Source organism: Mercenaria mercenaria, chromosome 14, assembly GCF_021730395.1.
Source record: "Mercenaria mercenaria strain notata chromosome 14, MADL_Memer_1, whole genome shotgun sequence".
NCBI lineage: Eukaryota > Metazoa > Mollusca > Bivalvia > Venerida > Veneridae > Mercenaria > Mercenaria mercenaria.
In genome coordinates, this window is record NC_069374.1 from 59985681 (window position 1) to 59996743 (window position 11063).

At 32.5% G+C, this 11063-nt stretch overlaps 1 long non-coding RNA gene across 1 annotated transcript; it reads right to left on the reverse strand.

Annotated features, from left to right (window-relative positions):
* Positions 1-1291: 1291 nt before the first annotated feature.
* Positions 1292-6525, reverse strand: LOC123528179 (uncharacterized). The gene is made up of 3 exons (XR_008367139.1): positions 6005-6525; positions 3610-3690; positions 1292-2108 (listed from the first exon to the last, which is right to left on the reverse strand). It is a non-coding gene; the product is annotated as an uncharacterized LOC123528179 (long non-coding RNA).
* Between the last annotated feature and the right edge of the window lie 4538 nt (positions 6526-11063).

The window sequence follows — 11063 nt, forward strand, 5'->3', positions numbered from 1 at the left end:
CGGGTATAATAATTGGGTATCCAGGCGCGTATCAAATCGGGCGTGTGCATCAAAGCCACATTCCTTGAAAAATGTGATTTTTTTTAATAAAAATAAATTTTCTTCTTTTTTTTTTTTTTGGATTTAACGTCCACCGACACATGATAGGTCATATGGCGACTTTCCAGCTTTAATGGTGGAGGAAGACCCCAGGTGCCCCTCCGTGCATTATGTCATCACGAGCGGCACCTGGGTAGAACCACAGACCTTCCGTAAGCCAGCTGGATGGCTTCCTCACATGAAGAATTCAACGCCCCGAGTGAGGCTCGAACCCACATCGATGAAGGGCAAGTGATTTGAAGTCAGCGACCTTAACCACTCGGCCACGGAGGCCCCAATCTTTCTTTTTAGAATAGTTTCATTTTTTTCTATATATTTTATGTAAGTTGGACTTATATGACCAATCTCTCTACAACTTAATGATCCTAGGCTCAAGAGTTTTTGAGTTATCCGGAAACCGACTGCATACCGACCGACTGACAAACATCTGCAAAACAATATACCCCTCCTTTCTCCGAAGTGTGCATGTCATGTCAGAATGAAAACAATCGAGGCCCTTTTTTTATTCATTTTCTAATTTACAAAGGTTCATCGTTCTGATGCTTCAGTATTTAACCACCCGACTTACGCCTTGATTACTAATAAACAAGGAAATAAAGCTCTATATATTCTGCGATAAACAACGGTTGACGCATGGACTGGTAAGAGACCATTATGAAAATCAATTATGACGTCAGATTACAGCATGACGTTCGATATATTACCCCTCGGGTAAATGAAGTCTAACGTAATAATTATTTAAGTAGGTCAATCAAAAAATATGAGCCGTGCCATGAGAAAACCCAACATAGTTGGTTTGCGACCAGCATGATCCGAACATCCTGCACATTCGCACATTCTGGTCAGGATCCATGCTGTTCGCTTTTAAAGCCTATTGGAATTGGAGAACTGTTAGTGAACACATGGATCCTGACAAGACTGCGCGGATGCACAGCCTGGTCCGAATCCATGCTAGTCGCCAACCCACTATGGTTGATTTTCTCATGGCGCGGTTCAATTATAGTTATCGGTATGAAACTCTAAGATCTTTAAAAATATTTTTCAAGAAGTGTTTAACAAACTGGATGGGTTTAAACTGGATGGGAGTTAGATCTATATGGAAAATCATATTAAAGAAACGATCTTTTATGAAACTTTCAACATTTATTTTATGTTTTACAATTATAGGATCTAAACACCAACTAATGGCTCCAATGGCTGATGAAGATATTGCATATAACTAAGTCTGTTTTAAAAAATTTTGTAATATGAGAGATAAAGATAAAGTGTATCAAAACACTATACAAGTACATTTTAAGCAAAAAAGGGCATAATTTATTAAATTTTGGTGCAAGAGTTATGCATCTTGTGTTATATGATGTGGGTGATGATGTTTAACAACTATTTTAAGTTATATCATTGTAATGGTAAGACTTAGTGTTGAAAGATTCAAAGCTATATGTCAAAATGTGGACTTGTACAAAAACTGAACCAATTTCAAAGTCCAAAAGGGACATAATTCAACCAAATTACTCTATAGTGTTATTAACTCTTGCCTATAGAGACTATTATTATAAACAAGTGACAAAAGTTTCAAAGGGCCATAGTTCAGTCAATTCCTTGATGGAGTGATGTACTTTTGCCTAAAACATGGTATAATGATGATAAATTACTGTTGTAAGTTTCAATACTTTCAAAAGGTCATTTGAAAATATGGACTGGTAAGAAAAACTTAAAACTGGTGTAATGCCAATGCCGATGCCATGGTGAGTATGATAGTTTTACTTTTTTTTCAATTAATCTAACTTTAAACTGAAAACCTCCTAGAAACTGTGATTCTATGAAGTGCACACTTGAAGATAATCTGCTGAATATAATCATCATATATGAAAGTCCTCCTTAAATCAAATTTCACAAATTGAATAACAAATTCATCTTCTTTGACCATGTATAAAGGCCTGGCATATGGTATGAACTCCACTGGACAGCATGATGTGCCAAGAAAGCAACTTCACAAGCTGATGGCTGACCTAAAACAGATAGAAAAATATTTTATAATGATGTCACCCTTTAAATTTAAATTAATTGCAGTATCAAATGACAAATATATTGCATACTGAATAGCTAAATTTGATTTTATCCAAAACATTTTCCTTTTAAAATCATTTTTTTAACAAGTCTGCTTTTGCTTAATAATATGCTACTTTATATGAAGGTCCACACTGACATTCAACATTTTAATGTAGCAAAAAAACAAAACAAAACAAAAACAAGAAAACAACAACAAGAAAAAAAAAACAGAAACACATGATATGATAGTGTTCTAAAGTTCTGTGCTCAATCTTTCAAGTCAAAATTTCAACCAAGAGTTACCTACCTTGGTTTTCGATAGGTTTGATGACAAGATCTTATATAAATGCTCATTTTCTACCAAATTCTGACCAAACTAGCTATATGGACAATTTTAAACCTACATTTTCTTATAGGTCAACAGCATAAATTTATTCCCTATATATTTATAATCCCCACTAAACAGATCCTGTCCAACCAATTTGATAAGGATTCATAAAACACCTGTGGATTTGACATGTAGTCCATGTCAGAGGATCATAAATTTTAGAGATATGTACATACATAATTGGGTTATTTCCAGTGTTTTGCATTTTATTGATTGAAATGCAGCTTTTCTCAGAATATACACACTTTTTAGTTGATGATATACTAATTGTAATTTCTCAGTCATGTTGAGTAATGTCCCAACCAATTAAAATTAACTCTTACAGCAATGCAATTCTCATCCTTTTAGAAAAACTTTACCTGTATCTAACAAAAATAATTTAAATGTATTTAAAACACAATAAGAGAAGTGACAAGTATTTTTATTCAATTATTATGATTAATCTAAGTAACAAATAAAAACCAGAAAAAATTATCACTGCTGGATTTTATTAGAAATTAATGAAGTGCTCCATTGCATTTTAATTAAATATCATTGTAATAAACTTGATTCATCATAAAATGAAAGTACTATTGTATCTTATCACTATTAAGCCCTAATTTAATCAAGTGTTCTAAACTTGTTGTAAAGGTAAGAAGTGATTTGCTGTAAAGATGAAAATTGTCACATGCAATCTGTGTACTGAACAGTAGCTTTATAGTAGCTGATTATGATAAAACAGAAGCTAGTCTATCATAGTCTAGCCTTGTAAATTGGCCCTTACTGCAATGCATTGCAGAGATAATTATCATTATGGATAAATTGTTAATCAAATTTCTAAATAAAAATGGGGCATCACTCTGAAAATATTGCTGACAGTGTCCCTTGTCAAACATGTGCATACAGTATCTTTTGAAAGCTAAAATATATTTAACTTAAGAAATAAACTTGAACCAATGCTTACGCCAGGTTGAGTAGTCAAGCTAAACATTGTGTATGATGGATAATCCACCTATGCAGTTCACAGCTCCATTAAGATGAGTTTAAAAAGGCAAAACAAAATATTGATATAAAACATTACAAATATCACTGACCTTGTAAAGTTCTCTATCCAATAAGAAGTACTTCCACTGATGCAAGTGTTAGCATGAAGTTCTTCTATTTCATTGTCTTAACTGGAAGTATATTAATTTTTTAGATTAATTTTAAGAAAAAATCTATAGTGCAAAGATGGTATAAAGCACAGAGGTAAAAAAACAAGAGCTGTCCGTAAGACAGCCAAGCTCGACTATTCGAAATATTGTCACAGAAGCAGGAAATTATTACCCAAAATGTTAAATATCAAAAGAGTTTTAAGTTCGAAAGGGGACATAATTTGACCAAAATACATATCAGAGTTATGGGACTTGGTGCTATTAACTAGTTTTATAACCCCGAAGAAACATATTAAGTTTCAATTCAATATCTGCATTAGTTTTGGAGATAGTAACTTGCATGTAAAACTTTAACCAGAATTTTCTAAGTCCAAAAGGGGGCATAATTTGCTCAAAATACATGTTAAGAGTTATGGAACTTGACCCAGTGAGGTTGGTAATTGACCTAGAAAAAGAATAAATAAGTTTCAAAGCTATATGCCTTTTGGTAATAGCTGTATGTACTTGCACGCAAAACTTTAACCAGGATTTTCTAAGTCCAAAAAGGGGCATAATTTGCCCAAAATACATGTCAGAGTTATAGGACTTGGTGCTATCAACTAGTTTTATAACCCCGAAGACACATGTGAAGTTTCAATTTAATATCTGTAGTAGTTTTGGAGATAGTTACTTGCATGTAAAACTTTAACCAGGATTTTCTAAGTCCAAATGGGGGCATAATTTGGCCAAAATACATGTCAGAGTTATGGGACTTGACCCAGGGAGGTAGGTAATTGATCTAGAAAAAGAAAAAATAAGTTTCAAATCTATATGCCTTTTAGTAATAGCTGTATGTACTTGCACGCAAAACTTTAACCAGAATTTTCTAAGTCAAAAAGGGGGCATAATTTGCCCAAAATAAAGGTCAGAGTTATGGAACTTGGTGCTATCAACTAGTTTTATAACCCCGAAGACACATGTGAAGTTTCAATTCAATATCTGCATTAGTTTTGGAGATAGTAACTTGCATGTAAAAACTTTAACCAGAATTTTCTAAGTCCAAAGGGGGCATAATTTGGCCAAAATACATGTCAGAGTTATGGGACTTGACCAGTGAGGTAGGTAATTGATTTAGAAAAGAAAAAATAAGTTTTAAATCTATATGCCTTTTAGTAATAGCTGTATGTACTTGCACGCAAAACTTTAACCAGAATTTTCTAAGTCCAAAAGGGGGCATAATTTGGCCAAAATAAAGGTCAGAGTTATGGGACTTGGTGCTATCAACTAGTTTTATAACCCCGAAGACACATGTGAAGTTTCAATTCAATATCTACATTAGTTTTGGAGATAGTAACTTGCATGTAAAACTTTAACCAGAATTTTCTAAGTCCAAAAGGGGGCATAATTTGCTCAAAATACATGTTAGAGTTATGGAACTTGACCCAGTGAGGTTGGTAATTGACCTAGAAAAAGAATAAATAAGTTTTAAAGCTATATGCCTTTAAATGATAGCTGTATGTACTTGCATGCAAAAACTTAACCAAGGTGTGACGCCGACGCCGACGCCGACGCCGACGCCAGGGTGAGTAGAATAGCTAGACTATTCTTCGAATAGTCGAGCTAAAAACAATAACATGTTATAAAAGCAAATAAAGGACTCAGTTTCTACATACACTGTACCTACATTTTGGTAAGTATTCCAAGTTCAAAGACAAAGATTTCAATATTCATAAAGTTCTCCAGATTTCCTTATAAGAGAAATTTTGCATTATCAAAAATATTTTATGTAAACTGTCACCATACATACATAATATAATGAAAACACTTTAACTGCTTTACAAACTTTAAGTATTTTACTCTCTAAATCTTAACATTAGAATGATTTTTAAGTCTAAGAACTTTGATAAATATGGGCAAAGTTTTTTTTTCCAAATCCTATTGCCATACTTTTCCTTTTAACATACCAGTATCTGTAATACTGACACTACAAATTATCATGACTATATAATGCACTAATGGCATGTTTGCCAGTAAACACACTGATATCTGTATACTAGCTCCTAGATTATAATATATTTAAAAAAATATTTCTAAAATTGTGAATATAGCTAGTCTACAATCAGTGATTACATAAAAGTAATTTCTCCAAAATAAAATCACTAAATTAGAGTGGCATCTGACACTATTACATCAAAGTAAGAAAAATGACAAAGTTTGAATTTTTTTTAATAATTCTTAATTATCAGTCTAGTGGCTAGTCTATGAGATTTGTAACTTATATAGTATAACTTACAAATACTTTTATAAAGAACCATTCACCATGTTCATATAGATCTGTAAGAATGTCCATCCTTACCTAAATCATTGAACTGTGGTGATAGCCTCTCCAGCTGCAAATATTGGTTAATCTTTCCCCATTAAATTAAAGATGGTCATCATGATCAAACCATTGACTTTCAAGTACCAATCTGAAATATACATTTATATGTGTTGATAATATAGGTTTGTTACAGTGGAGTGATCAGCTATGAGGAAATATCTGAAATGCAGACAACAATTTTATTTTATGAAAAAAAAATCACCACTTGGAACATACTATTTTCTAATTAATATTAATTCAACTCAATATCAATAAATGGGAAAGTATCAGTGGTCATTTTCTTAGTTATATAAAGTTTCACCGTAGATAACATAATGTATAATGATGAAAGATTTTTTTTAGTTAGCATTAATTTTGTAGTAACTTATATATACATTAAAACTCCTGAGTAAAATGATCTGGATCACATGCTTTATTTAATAAAAATGTATCAGTAATAACATGAGAGCCCTTCTGAAAAAAATGTTAATGTAGCTATAATATAAGTGACCCCTCCCCCCACCCCTCAAATACCAGACTTTTTAATCCCCAATATACAAGATCCTGTCTGGTCCAGTCAGATTAGGGTCCATAAAACCCCTGTAGACTTGATATTGCCAGAGAATCATAAATTTTAATGCCTACAGATAAATTGGTTATTTCCTATGTTATGCATTGCTGATTTTTTTTTCTTTTTTCTTTTCAGAATGTACACAAAATTATTTTAACTGATAATATACTAATACTGATTGCTCAGTCATGTTGAGTAAATTAAATGTCCTGGCCAGTTAAATTATAACTCTTATTGCAAAGCAATTCTCACTCCTTAACAATAAAATAATTATTTAAGAGAAATTACAAGTTTGTTTATTCAATGATTATGATCTTTTTATCAAAAGTAACAAAATAAAACCTGCAAAAAATTGTAATTGCTGAATTTTATTAGAAATTAAAGATGCCGTCAGTTGCATTTTTAATAGATAAAAAGGGGATATGGACAGAAGGATTTTATTTTATTAAAATGCATAATTCCCCTAGTGCTGTCTAAATAACGTTTCTTTTGTGTATAATAAAATCCAGCAATAAAGATATATCATTGTTCAAAATACACATAATTTATTATTGCTAAAAGCTAAGTGCCTGAATGCATTTTTTACATTTTTGATAAAAAAAAAAAACAGCAATGATCAGATGTAAATCAAAAATATGATAAAAACACTGTTTTATCTTAATTATCACTTTGTGTATTAAATTTAGCCCTAATTCAATCAAGCTTTCCAAACTGGTTATAAAGGTGAGAACTGATTTGCTACAAAGGTGAGAAATATCACCTGCAATTCATTTACTGCACAGTAGCTATACAGTAGCTTATTATGATAAACAAAAGCAAGTCTATCAATGGTCCAGACTTGTGTATTGGCCCTTACCTCCAATACCAGACCTTATCATCCCCATAGGCCACATACCAGGCACACCAGAATCAGTGTCTTTAATTATTATTTACTGTAACAGTAAAACAGAATTTAGTTAGCTCTGTGTATTTAACTGTTCTTGAAAAAGGGTCGCTAAAAAGCTCTACGGAGCTTATGTCAATTGTTTCACAAAGCAAAGGTAAATAAAAATTACCTTTACCTTTACCTATTCCAACTTAGTCAAAATAACTGGATATTCAGATTGTTCTATATTTGGGTGGTTTTCAAAATAATGAAGAAAAAGTGGGACATAGAGTTGAAAACCTATTTCTTATGGTGGTCACCTATTTTATATGATAGCAAATACTTCAAAATTCAAGGAAATAACTTTGGGAAAGTGTTGAGAAAAAACTATCAGAAAATAGTTCAGCCTTTAATTTGAAAGTTCAGTGAATTTCAATTGCAGTATGATGGGTGATAAATGTTGCAGTGTTTTATGATAAGGAAATATATTAACAGTTATATTTTCAACCTATAAGATATAGGTGTAATGTGTATGGTTTGAAACTTATTCAATCAAATATTTGTGGAGATTGGTTTTTAAAATCAGCCTTTCTGCACAAATCTGACATGAAAATAAAATTTTACCTAGAAAATTTGTTGCTTAATGAAAATTAATTAACATATTATTATAAAACCTATTTTTTCCTCAAATTTTGAATGTTTAAAACATGCCAAATTTCAAGAATGTCCAGTAATCTTAATTTCTAAAATTTTCAACTCAAAATTGAGTTATATTGCAGATGCACAGGGGACACATACTGAAAATCAGTATAATATTCATGCATTATTAGTTTACTGTTCATAAAAAAAATTTCACAACAAACACATGCTTATTCAACAGCATGTGTTCCTTTAAATGAAAAATAAGTGATTTTAAACATAACCAACACATTGAAATCATTTATTCTACATGCACTGCTTACAGAGAGTAGAAAATTACAAAATGCCATGCATGGTAAAATGTGACAGTAAAATTCATACATACTTTATTATGTTACTAAGAAGATGCACAGGGGACAAACTGCAGCAAAATATATATTCATAGAATATGTTCATAGTAAGTACATTTTTTCTCAACTACACAGTATTCACTTGTGAACATTTACATATATGCGGGTAAACTTAAGAGCTTGAGAAGCCAAACAGTTGATGTTTCCACTTTTTAACTTGAAAACTGGTTACTTCTGAAAAAATGCAAACAATGAATTTTAAATTGTCCAGAGTTTCTTATATAATGGTAAATTAAATGAATGTCAAAAAAGGGTGCACAGGGGACATCACTTATGGCTTTTTGAATGTTAACAGTCCTTAATATGTCAAATTGAAAGCTGCTTTTTTATCAACTGTAACTCCCTTTCAAGGAAAATGAGCCGTGCCACGAGAAAACCAACATAGTGGATTTGTGACCAGCACTGATCCAGACCAGCCTGCGCATCTGCGCAGTCTGATCAAGAACCATGCTGTTCCCTTTTAAAGCCTCTTGGAATTAGAGAAACTGTTAGCGAACAGCATGGATCCTGACCACACTGTGCAAATGCGCAGGCTGGTCTGGATCAATTGATAAAATTGATTATCAACTCTTTTGTTACTGCTATAACTTCCAATCGTAGCATCAGTAATATTGTTGTTGTTGCTAAAACGGGCCAACAGTAACAGCAGTAATACTGTTGTTACTGCTATAACTTTACACCAGAAATAGCAGTAATATTGCTGCAACTGCTATAACTTCCAGCAGTAGTAGCAGTAATACTGCTGTTACAGGTGTTACTGCTAACTTCCCGCTGGTAACACAATGTATGCAGTTTTTTTCCAGTTTTCTCTTGAAAATGTTTTTCATTTAGTACGAACTTTTTCTGTGAAGTCGGTTACTTTTAACACTACCCACACAATTCACTTAGTTCCAAAGTCAGTGAATGCTCATCAGTCTAGGCAACTAAAGTGCACGGTAACGTTAATCAACATCATACTCACTTAATCAACATGATGCTCATAATGACACGACAATGGTAATCAACATGATACTCAATGTGACCCGGCAACTGCAATCAACATGATGCTCAATATGAAATGGCAACTACATTCTACTTAGCTATATAAAATTCTGAATTGACAATAAAATTAGATCTTACGCTGCTACAAATGGCTTTGTTCTTGCAAGAATAGAACAAATCGTGTGTGATATGTTTGTTTGTTTGTTTGAGCGCTTAAAAGCCGTTCAAGCTGACCAGTGTTCCATGATTAAACGACAACACAATATTGTCCTTCACAGAAGTAGGTTACATTTTGCCATTCTGTCATAAGTTTAGGGGAATTATGATATTACATAAAGGTCATAGCTCAACCCGCTCATACATTGCAATGGGAAAACTGTTGTTAACCGCCTCGATAGCCTAGAGGTAGAACGTCCATTTCGAGTGCAGGAGGTCGTGGGTTCGATCCCCGGTCGTGTCATACCAAAGACGTGAAAAATGGTACCAGTAGCTCCCTTGCTTGGCATTCAGCATTAAAAAGGAAACTGGCTTCTTTTCTCTAATACCCTCGTGGCAATGGATTCCATCAGGAGCGAGGTGTCGAGATTGATTAATATAAGTTGTAGAACTTGCTTCATAATCGACCTAAAATAAATTAGTATACACTAACTGTTGATAATTATTGATATTTCATCGAATGAACAAAACTAAAACCCCAGTCTTCTGGAATATTCGTTTTGCGAGAAATCTTTTTTTAGTGTTATGGCTTAATTTTTAAAACCAAAGATGCTTCGACCGACACTAACATTTCTCGTAACAATTCAGTGAATGGTAAACGAGATCTCTTGCAGAACAAAATTAATAATAATAATAAAGACATATAAAGTATAACATGTAATTGTATTTCCGCTTCTGCGTCATTGATCTCAGAAACATAAGACCCATTCATAAGTTATTCTAAGACAATATCGATCAAAATATCTTCCCAACTGATTAATCATTCAAAATGAAACGAAAATTCAGTAGATAATGAAAAATAAAACCATGGAGGTAACCACTCTAAATTTATACTTGAAGTTATCAAGATAAACAAATAATAGCCTTAATTCTAAACATGATTCATATATAGGCCTAAAATAAAAAGACATAAAATACATCTAAAGTAAACGGAATATTTTTATCTCTTAATGAAGAAATAATTTATAGCAAAAGGGTGCTTTAACACTTATTTATGCAGGATGGGCGGTTATACGTCGGGCGTAATTTTTTTTTTCACTGCGTAAGAATCTGCTAAACATCATCCTTAGAACTTGGTAATCCTTTTGTAGTATAAATTATAAATGTACTTTATTTATTTGTACATCTGTACTTGTGGCAAGATACTTTGTTGTAAAAGTTACTAAATACTTAGTATATTTAATTTCTATCGTTAATGGCATTTCGAGAAAAATTTCTATATGGTGCGGGTGGTTATTTGTATTTGTTGGAGGATGTATGGCGGAAAGCTTTACAAATACTTAAAATACTTTTAGAAATATCATAAACTTGCAAATACCATTACAACATTCCAATAGGAAAATCCATATTCAAAGAACGCTGTCGCCCATGCAT